At 38.3% G+C, this 9,530-nt stretch overlaps 1 long non-coding RNA gene across 1 annotated transcript in view; it reads left to right on the top strand.

The window, feature by feature from the left end:
* The first annotated feature begins 271 nt into the window (after positions 1-271).
* LOC133658734 (uncharacterized) overlaps positions 272-9,530 on the top strand; it is a 28,481-nt gene continuing 19,222 nt past the window's right edge. Inside the window, exon 1 of the long non-coding RNA XR_009827520.1 lies at positions 272-341. This is a non-coding gene — a long non-coding RNA (uncharacterized LOC133658734). The remainder of the gene's footprint in view (positions 342-9,530) is intronic.

The following is a 9,530-nucleotide window of genomic DNA, read 5'->3' as shown; positions in this document are numbered from 1 at the left end:
TTATATAATGTAAAAAGTAACTGACATCTCCTAGTTGGATTGTGTATACAATAAGAAGGACATACTGTCAGGCTTGCTACTGACAGTTTGGTTATGTTGGGGTTTTCCTGTCTTTAGAATCACTTCCTGTCCTGGTGCTCTTGTTTTGTCAGTGTTTCCTGTCTGGTCTCTGTGTTTTGCAGCACATTTACTTTCTGTTCCATGTCCTGTCAGCACACCTGTTCCTCATTTAATTACTTCTATTTAGCTCCACCTGGGTCCCTCCTTCAGTGTCAGATCATTCTTGCTCTTCCTTCTGAGACCAATGCTTGGTTGTGCTGTTTTGGGTTCCACGCCTCTTTGTGAGTAGTAAATTGTGTTTTACTTGCATTCCGCCTGCCGTTCTCCGCATCCTTGGGGGTCACGCCGAAGCAATGCTCACCTGACCTTGACACATGCAGTATATATACAGAAGCAATGCTCACCTGACCTTGACACATGCAGTGTATATACAGAAGGGTTTTGTGATATTTCAATATTGTGGTCTGAGCTAACACTTAAACACAGCATGCTTACATTAACTAAATGAGTCTGAGTTCTCAAATAAATGTGGTTCTTCTATTTTGTACATACGCAATGTTTACATGTGTCTAAGCCAGGGGTGTCCAAAGTGCGGCCCCGGGGCCATTTGCGGCCCGCAGCTAATTGTTTACCGGCCGGCCACACATTGTGCAAAAATTGCAAAATTGATAATATGGCAAAAATTAAAAAAAAACATTTTAAAAAAGTGGAATGAGGTGAAATCTAACAAGAAAACGTTGCAATGTTGACACAAAGCTGCCATGCAGGCTGTTTTTTTTTATTTTGTCTTTGTTTGTTTCTTTTTTTTGCTATTGCTAAAAAAAAAAAAAAGACTAAAAATCTATGTTATAATGAATTATTAGTTAAAAAATATCACTTTAAAATGTTTTATGTGGAAAAATATTGCATATATTGTGTGGTTGCCATATAAAAACATCAAAGTTGTATTCGACAAAAGAGCATAAAACAAACAAAATAGTTCAAACGTAAAATCGACAGATATATCTGAAGTTGATCTCGTAATTGAAGTGTTAAAAGTTAAAAAAAACTAATAAAAATGTATCACTTCATGAGTGGGGGACCTTTTGGATCCCAAATATATTTAGTAGGATTTTATTTAACTTTTAACCGTGATTACTCAAAAATATTAAAGAATTAAAATCAATGGTGTCCTGCATTATTGATCTTTTAAGGCTGTAATTACTAAATACTGCATATTTCAAGTTGATATAAAAAATTACTGTAAGCGTTAAATAAAAAATAATAATTATAATTTGAATTATTTTTAACAGTTTAATGACTGAGACCCTTTATAGTCCCCGGGAGCCCTAAAGGTTAAAAAAAAATAAAAAATTTATATATTTTGTTAAGGTTTGAAAATGAAAAATACCAAAATGGCCCCCGCATGCTTAAATTTTTCCGTGTACGGCCCTCAGTGGAAAAAGTTTTGGACACCCCTGGTCTAAGTAATCAAATGGTTTAGTAACCGTTTGAGTGGCAGAACAGCTAAGGTTCAGGTTCATGGTGTTGTCTTTCCAAAACGGTGTCCCCATTGGGTACCGTATTTTTCAGAGTATAAGTCGCTCCGGAGTATAAGTCGCACCGGCCGAAAATGCATAATAAAGAAGGAAAAAAATATATAAGTCGCACTGGAGTATAAGTCGTATTTTTGGGGGAAGTTTATTAGATAAAAGCCAACACCAAGAATAGACATTTGAAAGGCAATTTAAAATAAATAAAGAATAGTGAACAACAGGCTGAATAAGTGTACGTTATATGAGGCATAAATAACCAACTGAGAACGTGCCTGGTATGTTAACGTAACATATTATGGTAAGAATCATTCAAATAACTATAACATATAAAACATGCTATACATTTACCAAACAATCTGTCACTCCTAATCGCTAAATCCCATGAAATCTTATACGTCTAGTCTCTTACGTGAATGAGCTAAATAATATTATTTGATATCTTACGCTAATGTGTTAATAATTTCACACAAGTCGCTTCTGAGTATAAGTCGCACCCCCGGCCAAACTATGAAAAAAAACTGTGACTTATAGTCCGAAAAATACGGTACATCGTGGGTCCCACTTTTATTACCGTATTTTCCGGACTATAAGGCGCACTTAAAATCCTTTTTTCCCCCTCAAAACTCGACAGTGCGCCTTATAACCCGGTGCGCCCAAAGTACGGAATAATTCTGGTTTTGCTTACCGACCTCGAAGCAATTTAATTTGGTGCGTGGTGTAATAAGTGTGACCAGTAGGTGGCAGTCACACACAAGAGATATGTGTAGACTGCAATATGATGGCAATATGACTCAAGTAAACAACACCAACATTTTATATGTTCCATTGAAAATATAGAACATTACACACGGCGCTCCAAAATATATCAGAATGTTTTAGTAGGACTTTAGTATGCTATGAAGCCGCACCACTTGATGGATTGTACTGTGCTTCAATGTACGAGTATTATAATGGTGTGTGTACATACTTGCCAACCTTGAGACCTTCGAATTCGGGAGATTGGGGGAGGGGGGGTTGAGGTGTAGGGGGCGGGGTTCGGTGGTAGCGGGGGTGTATATTGTAGCCCGGAAGAGTTAGGGATGCAAGGGATTCTGGGTATTTGTTCTGTTGTGTTTATGTTGTGTTACGGTGCGGATGTTCTCCCGAAATGTGTTTGTCATTCTTATTTTGGTGTGGGTTCACAGTGTGGCGCATATTTGTAACAGTGTTAAAGTTGTTTACACGTCCACCCTCAGTGTGACCTGTATGGCTGTTGATCAAGTATGTTTTGCAGTCACTTTCGTGTGTATGCAGAAGCCGCATACAAGGTGTGACTGTGCCGGCACTCTGTTTGTATGGTGAAAAAGCGAACGCGTCGACAGCTTGTAGAGGACGCTAAAGGCAATGCCATCACGGCACGCCCTTAATGTTGTTGTCCAGGTGAAAATCGGGAGAAATTCGGGAGAATGGTTGCCCCGGGAGATTTTCGGGAGGGGCACTGAAATTCTCCCGGAAAAATCCGGAGGGTTGGCAAGTATGTGTGTGTATAAGGTAAGACATATTATCTGGCGTTTTGTTTCGCAATATTATGTAAAAGCAACTTTTCTTACATTCTGGTACCTGCTGATCTGTATTTGGGATCTGCATAAGTCCTGAAAAATTGTGCATGTCTGCCTTTGTAGTCCGTGCCGACACCGTAGTCTATAAGCTTCTTCTTTTTCTCTATCTTCTTGTTATGGGACATTCATCCTCCACTGTTGCCATTTCTAATATAAAGTAGTGTAAAGTTCTTACTTATATTATGTTAACTCGCCATGAAAGCGCTAAAACATACCGGTGTAGTGAGTTTACATTATTCACCCAAGGAATTTTAGTTATTAGAGAGTTCCGGTCATTTTTGGCGTTGCTGTTGTTGTTTTCGGATGAGGAAATGCTGCTCCATTATTGCTTCAAGTAAAGTGTGAATGTCATTAAAACAGTTACCTCCATCTTTTGACACTTCTTCCACCCCCGTCCTTGCATAGGAGAGTTTTAACTTGCACTTACAGATGTAGCGACCAACTGTAGTTACTGACAGTGGGTTTCTGAAGTGTTCCTGAGCCCATGTGGTGATATCCTTTACACACTGATGTCGCTTGTTGATGCAGTACAGCCTGAGGGATCGAAGGTCACGGGCTTAGCTGCTTACGTGCAGTGATTTCTCCAGATTCTCTGAACCCTTTGATGATATTACGGACCGTAGATGGTGAAATCCCTAAATTCCTTGCAATAGCTGGTTGAGAAAGGTTTTTCTTAAACTGTTCAACAATTTGCTCACGCATTTGTTGACAAAGTGGTGACCCTCGCCCCATCCTTGTTTGTGAATGACTGAGCATATCATGGAATCTACTTTTATACCCAATCATGGCACCCACCTGTTCCCAATTTGCCTGTTCACCTGTGGGATGTTCCAAATAAGTGTTTGATGAGCATTCCTCAACTTTATCAGTATTTATTGCCACCTTTCCCAACTTCTTTGTCACGTGTTGCTGGCATCAAATTCTAAAGTTAATGATTATTTGCAAAAAAAAAAAAAGTTTATCAGTTTGAACATCAAATATGTTGTCTTTGTAGCATATTCAACTGAATATGGGTTGAAAAGGATTTGCAAATAATTGTATTCCGTTTATATTTACATCAAACACAATTTCCCAACTCATATGGAAACAGGGTTTGTATAAAAAAAGATTGAAAATCAACCATTCATCAGCAGTGCGCCTTATAATCTGGTGCGCCCTATGGCCTGGAAAATACGGTATATATATATACAGGTCTTGTGTCATAATGTAAGGAATGCCAAATTTAATTTTCATGCATATGGCGCTGTTTTGTATTGTATACTGCTTAGTACCACAGACTGTGCGCAATCTGCTATACAGAGAAGTCTTTATCAACTAAGTCTTGTAATCAAGTCCGACAAAACTGAAATTAAATGAACAGTCCAGTTGTGACCGCATGAATGCACTGAGAATACAATGATGTGGATGAATGAGAACATCCATGGAAAATGATGCGCTGTTCAAAATCAAGAAAGACCGAGGACGTCTGCCAGATTGTTGCACTAAATGAGAAAGTGATTGAACAAGTTTCTGGCTACAAATACTTAAAAGTTGACCTTGTACTTTATACACCATATCGAGTATCTTATAAAGAAACTGAGCGAAACACAATCGAACTAACACGTTTACATGTTCAGTTCAGTTTCAGTTTATTTGGAACATGCATACAATACAATGTAATTCATCGCATATTTCCAGTTGTTTCATTACAGCACGTCCGAAAAGGAGTAGGAAGAAGCTGAGTTTATTTAATCCTACCCCTTTTCACACCATAGCAATTATATCCCATTTCCTTGTTATCTGTAACCATACTTGCCAACCTTGAGACCTCCGAATTCGGGAGGTGAGTGGGGTTTGGTGGTATCGGGGGGTGTATATTGTAGCGTCCCGGAAGAGTTAGTGCTGCAAGGGGTTCTGGGTATTTGCTCTGTTGTGTTTATGTTGTGTTACGGTGCGGATGTTCTCCCGAAATGTGTTTGTCATTCTTGTTTGGTGTGGGTTCACAGTGTGGCGTATATATGTAACAGTGTTAAAGTTGTTTATACGGTCACCCTCAGTGTGACCTGTATGGCTGTTGATCAAGTATGCTTGCATTCACTTTGTGTGTGTAAAAGCCGCATATATTATGTGACTGGGTCGGCACACTGTTTGTATGGAGGAAAAGCGGGCGTGACGACAAGTTGTAGAGGACGCTAAAGGCAGTGCCTTTAAGGCACGCCCCCAATATTGTTGTGCGGGTGGAAATCGGGAGAAATTCGGGAGAATGGTTGCCCCGTGAGATTTTCGGGAGGGGCACTGAAATTCGGGACTCTCCCGGGAAAATCGGGAGGGTTGGCAAGTATGACTGCAACAGAACAGTGAATGAATAATAAAGGAATAATTTACCATAGTAAGTAAAAAAATATTAAATACATAAATAATCTTTATCACAAAAGAAAAAAAATTATCATAATTCTTTCTTTGTTACTTTGTGAACACTTGCAGTTTGAAGAGTCTCAAACTCATATTGGTGCTTTGTTGGATTTCATTGGTTAATCCATTCCATAATTTAATTCCATATACTGAAATACTAAAGGTTTTAAGTGTTGTACGAGCATACACATGTTTTCAATTAGATTTTCCTCTAAGGTTATATTTCTCCTCTTTTGTTGAGAAGAATTGTTGTACATTATTGGGATGAATGCAGCAAATCGTAGAATTTCAATATTTTTAATTCAATAAAGTGTTTGTATGTTCTCTATATCCAACATTATGTATTATTCTAATTGATATTTTTTGTAATACCGTTGGTGAACGAAGTAGTTATTTCTGCACAATAACTCCGAAATGGTAACACTAGCGAGCAGGAAAGAATATGAACACGTGTTTTAGAAGAGCTGGTTTCATGTAATTTGTTTTTTTAGTGCATGTGAACGTACTGAATGTAACACCTGATTGGTTCATCCCGTGGTTCCTGACACCTCTTGTGCGGCTACTGCTTCAGTCATGTGGGGGGTTTATTGAAGACCTCTGGTTTTGGAATGCGATAGTCTCAAGTTTAGGTAGGCGGAGTAAACATTGGTGTTTCCCCACTCATCCCAGCGGGGTCCTGTTGCCACCTCCCTTCAAGCCCACACTGCAAAAACTGAAATCTAAGTAAGATGAAATATCTCAAATAAGGGTGATATTTGCTTATTTTCTGTCTGATAATATAATTCTTCTCACTAAGCAGATTTTATGTTAGAGTGTTTTACTTGTTTTAAGGGTTTTGGTCCTAAATGATCTCAGTAAGATATTACAGCTTGTTGCTGAGATTTGATGACCTATATTGAGTAAAACATGCTTGAAACTAGAATATCAACTGTTGCAAAGCTGTGTCATCAACACTCAAAAGTATAAAACTACTTTTTTAAAGTAATAATTTCTTATTTCAATTATTTCATAATTAAAACAGATGACAGCCAAATGGACTTTGCTGTTTTATTTTCAATGAAACAATAGAAAACACGTACTCATATAGTAGTACAGTTGGCACAGTACAGTAAACTGACAGTTAATATTTAAACATTTAACATTTCAAACAATTTAGAACAGAAAGAGTTCATGCACATTCAGATAAATTCTTCAAAATTACAATTAAAAAAATTTTGGCCGGGGGCCGGGCTGTATACATGCGCACTAATTGACTGAAAGAGCACGCACTTGGCGCGATGATGTCATGTTATCGATGGAAAAATGCTTTTTTAGACTATATGATTTGCCTGAGCGGCTAGGAGACCCAGAGAGTAACAAGCGCACTGCAAAAAGTCAATGTTCAAAAACAAGAAAAAAAATACAAAAATGAGGGCTATTTTATTTGAACTAAGCAAAATTATCTGCCAATAGAACAAGAAAATTTGGCTTGTCAAGACTTTCCAAAACAAGTAAAATTAGCTAACTTCAATGAACCCCAAAATACCTTTAAAATAAGTATATTCTCACTAATAACAAGTGCACTTTTCTTGGTAGAAAAAAAATATATTAGACCTTTTTGCTCAATATGTTGAAAAATATTCTTAAATGAAGTAAATGCTAGTGCCATTATCTTGACATAATGATATGCGCTCGGCATTACATTTCTTGAAACCAGCAAACTTATACTAAAAACTAGTTTATTTTTCTTAATGGAAAGGCAACAAGGCAACCGCTTGTTACTCTCGGGGTCTCCTAGCCGCTCAGGCAAATCATATGGTCTAAAAATGCATTTTTCCATCGATAACATGACATCATCGCGCCATGTGCGTGCTCTTTCAGTCAATTAAAGTTAAAGTTAAAGTACCAATGATTGTCACACACACACTAGGTGTGCATTTGACCATCACCCTTGTTCACCCTCTGGGAGGGGAGGTGAGGGGAGCAGTGAGCAGTAGCGGTGGCCGCGCCCGGGAATCATTTTTGGTGATTTAACCCCCAATTCCAACCCTTGATGCTGAGTGCCAAGCAGGGAGGTAATGGGTCCCATTTTTATAGTCTTTGGTATGACTTTAGTGCGCATATATACAGCCCGGCCCCCGGCACGTTCATCTGAATGTGCATGAACTATTTCTGTTCAAAATTGTTTGAAATGTCACATGTTAAATGTTTAATATTAACTGTCAGTTTACTGTACTGTGCCAACTGTACTACTATATGAGTATGTATTTCTATTGTTTCAGTGAAAATAAAACAGCAAAGTCCATTTGGCTGTCATCTGTTTTAATTATGAGACACAATTGTGTCAAAGTCATGATTTTTTATTTCATGCTTGAAGTAAGAAATGATTACTTTTAAAAAAGTAGTTTTATACTTGTGAGTGTTGATGACACAGCTTTGCAACAGTTGATATTCTAGTTTCAAGCATGTTTTACTCAATATAGGTCATCAAATCTCAGCAAAAAGCTGTAATATCTTACTGAGATCTGCTTAGTGAGAAGAATTATCTTATCAGACAGAAAATAAGCAAATATCACCCTTATTTGAGATATTTAACTTACTTAGATTGCAGTTTTTGCAGTGCGGTTGCCTTGTTGCCTTTCCATTAAGAACAATAAATTAGTTTTTAGTATAAGTTTGCTGGTTTCAAGAAATGTAATGCCGAGTGCATATCATTATGTCAAGATAATGGCACTAGCATTTACTTCATTTAAGAATATTTTTCAACATATTGAGCAAAAAGGTCTCTTTTTTTTTTTTTTTTTTTTTTCTACCCAGAAAAGTGCACTTATTAGTGAGAATATACTTATTTTAAGGTATTTTTGGGTTCATTGAGGTTAGCTAATTTTACTTGTTTTGGAAAGTCTTGACAAGCCGAATTTTCTTGTTCTATTGGCAGATAATTTTCCTTAGTTCAAATAAAATACCCCTCATTTTTGTATTTTTTTTTCTTGTTTTTGAACACTGACTTTTTGCAGTGCATCTCCCCACTATCCCCCCTCCCTCTGCGCCCGTGACAGAGGAGTCGCTCGAGCAGCTGGGGTTTGCGATGTTTGTCAGCAGGAATATCGTGTGTCCTCCGAGGCTGTTTTCCTGCCTGTCCCGTGGCCACGTCCACTGACAGCCAGCATCAGCTGATTATCGCCACTGGTGCAGTAAAAGAAACCCACTTTGGCAGCGACAGCCTTGTGGCCTGCGAGGCATGCTCATATTGGGTATCCAACACTTCATCCAGTGGCTCAGGCTCGGTTACCTTCGCCCTAAGAACACGCCACAAGCCGGATGCCCTGACACATTAGCAATCTGTTTAAGGTTAAAGGATCAAATCATAGCCACCTTTTTTTACAAATTGCATCACCTAGCTATAAAAGATGTTTATATCTTCATACCCGGCGAGTGAACTTGATGGCTTCTTCGACGCGCACAAGCATTTCGCTGAGCTAAATACGACTCAGACTGCATGTTTCAATAACATCTCGCAGCTCATTAAAGCGAACCTTGATAAAGTGTGTCTTTGACAGAGGTGGGTAGTAACGAGCTACATTTACTCCGTTACATCTACTTGAGTAACTTTTGGGATAAATTGTACTTCTAAGAGTAGTTTTAATGCAACATACTTTTACTTTTACTTGAGTATATTTGTAGAAAAGAAACGCTACTTTTACTCCGATCCATTTATGTACATTCAGCTCGCTACTCGCTACTGATTTTTATCCATCTGTTAATGCACACTTTTGTTTGTTTTGGTTTGTCAGACAGACCTTCAAAGTAGGATCTATCGCATGCCTGCGTTTCACCAATCAAATGCAGTCACTGGTGACGTTTGACTCCGTTTCACCAATCAAATGCAGTCACTGGTGACGTCTGACTCCGTTTCACCAATCAAATGCAGTCACTGGTGACGTCTGACTCCGTTTCACCAATCAAA

This window comes from Entelurus aequoreus, linkage group LG10 (genome assembly GCF_033978785.1).
Source record: "Entelurus aequoreus isolate RoL-2023_Sb linkage group LG10, RoL_Eaeq_v1.1, whole genome shotgun sequence".
NCBI lineage: Eukaryota > Metazoa > Chordata > Actinopteri > Syngnathiformes > Syngnathidae > Entelurus > Entelurus aequoreus.
This window is presented reverse-complemented; position numbering and strand designations above follow the sequence as displayed.